Genomic DNA, 2,732 nt, shown 5'->3' on the forward strand with positions numbered 1-2,732 from the left:
TTTTCCATGGTATATGTATATTTACACTTTTTTGTGCAGTGGCCTTTGGTGTAGGTCTTTACCTATTAATCTCAAATGGTACATTATTTTTTCCAGAAAGGTGTGTTTTGCTGTAAGTCGTTTGGTGTTGTAAACATTTGGCCGCGCTATTAACATTTACTTTACTTCAAATAGCTGTTTTTAACCTCAATGATGCTAATAAAGATAATGAAATATTCACAGTCACAGTTAATTGTTTTAAAAATTTCAATTTACATACAGATTTGATTCCATATTTGACATTAGATATAAATTCTTAGCGTCAGATGTCTCGTTTTTCTAAAATTAATAAACATTGTTGCCATATTAAGAAGTAATTCTTAAATGCCATGACTGCTTGTCCATATTCCCTAATGAAAATGGAACTGAAAGTGTCTTTTTCAGACGGAAGATCCATCTGTTGAACAATTTTCTGTCACGTGTATGCACGATAGGGATTTAAAAAAAAAAACGTCACTCCGGTCCTCAAACTTCTAACAACATTTGGTTGCCTGTATTACAATGCATTCGTGATCGCCTATACATGTGTTAGCCTATAGAATATTCAAAGCCTATACTGCATGCATTTGATATTCTATAAATCTAATCGCCTATAAATATGATAGCATATGGTATTTTCAAAGCTAATCAAATTCAATATTCAAAGTCTATTAGATTTGATAGTCTATAAATTCACTGGCCAATACAATAGCATGTTCAAAGCTTATTACATTTTTTTCAAAGCCTATTACATTTACTAGTCTATAAATGCGATCGCCTATAAATATGATAGTCTGTATAGCATTTTCAAAGCTTATTATATTCAATATTGAAAGCCTCTTACATTTGATAGCATATGAATTTGATCACATATAGATAGTCTTTAGCATTATTAAAGCTTATTACATTAAATTTAACAGTCTGTAGATATGATAGCCTTAAGATTTTCAAAGCCTATTAAATTTGATAGTCTAGAAATTTGATACTCTATAAATTTGACAGTCTATAAAATCGTCTATTTGTGGGGTTGTTGTTGTTGTTGTTCAATCCCAAACCACAGCGAAACAAACACGTTTGTTTCATTCCACGAAACATCATCCAAACAACACTGTAAAATCACGGTAATTGAAATTACGAAAATTATCCCCCGCGAATTTATATGGTTCCACAACATTAGATGTCTATCTATATCCAATTGATTTTATATTACAATAATGTCAGTGCATGGACTGTTTACATACACTGCCCAATGGCATGTGATTGAATGATGTGGGGGTTTTTGGTGGGTTTTTTTGTTTTAAATTTGGTTGGGGGAGTTGTTTGTTTTTTGGGGTTTTTGTTTGTTTGTTTTTTTTGTTTTGTTTTTTTTTTGCTTTTTGTATCATACAATAATATGACACCTCCTTATTCCCCTGATGTCCGACCTTTTAAAATTCATCATTTGGTCAATGAAACAACTCGAAAATAAATTTTCACCTAGACAGGGTACAATACAATTCAATGCATGCTTGTTTTATTTCAGTACCAAATATCAGTGGTATGATTCACTTGTGTTCTGACAACTGAAACAAATCTTAGAGAGGGCTGTCATTTTTCGTCTTCTTGAAGGTGTCTGAATCAGTTAAGACAGTGTATCCATTTGTTACATGATGTAAGACTAATGACAAGAGGTGAAAGCTGGGAGGGCATGAAATAAACGTCACTTTATAGAGAGTGTTAGGAGTTAGTCAACATTCCTTTGTACAGGTAGTCTCCATCAGAAGTCTGCCAGCGGAAAATTATCAACACAACATATGCTGCAAATGGGAATTTTCTTTGTTTATTTGGTGTTGGGGGGTGTTTTTTTTTCCATTATTTCTTCATTTTTTGGTGTGTGTGTGGGGGGGGGGTTGGTTTTTTTTTTTTTTTTTTTTTTTTTTTTTTTTACATTATACTCTTTCGGTCTCTGAATACGACGTTCGTAATAATAATTCACCTTTGACCTTAAACATTCAACTCATCATTAACTAAATTACTATGTAACCTGTTTGATGTTTGAGGGGATTTTAGGTGGGGGGGGGGGGGGGGGTAATAGCCATGAAAATATGGATGATTGCTTATAGTAAATTTTATATACATCTTACAATACACACCCATCCCTCATCTTCTAAATATCTTTTTTATCTTCGTCATCACATTGTCGTCGGGAACAAATGTTCAATATTTCGTATTCACAATAAATGTGATTTAAAATTCTTTTTCCGACAATAGATCTTCTAAGATGATATATTCTAATCCATCATTACTCTATTGATAGAAAGTTGATTAGGTGATCAATTGTTTATTTTATATTTCTCGACGTGTAAAATGATCAAATCTTACACCTCTCTCATGTACCTGTAAACGTCACAATCATTTATCATCCGACAGCTATAATTAATTACTTTCTACACTTAAACAAAACGTATAACTATTGTGAATGCGACATTGCAAACTTTATTCTTCCGTATAAAAATAAATAAATGTTTATTCGGTATATACATACATACAAACATACATACATACATAAATACCAAGGATAACCCATGAAAGCTCGAAAGCTTATTTCCAATGGGGTCCTTTGGTGCACGGATTTGTGCGCTAGGGGGTCCTTTATGTGGGAGGAAACCGGAGTACCCGGATGAAACCCACGTGTCCGAGCGGGTAACCGCCATTCCCTCTCACATACAACCACT

Source organism: Ostrea edulis, chromosome 8, assembly GCF_947568905.1.
Source record: "Ostrea edulis chromosome 8, xbOstEdul1.1, whole genome shotgun sequence".
Lineage (NCBI taxonomy): Eukaryota > Metazoa > Mollusca > Bivalvia > Ostreida > Ostreidae > Ostrea > Ostrea edulis.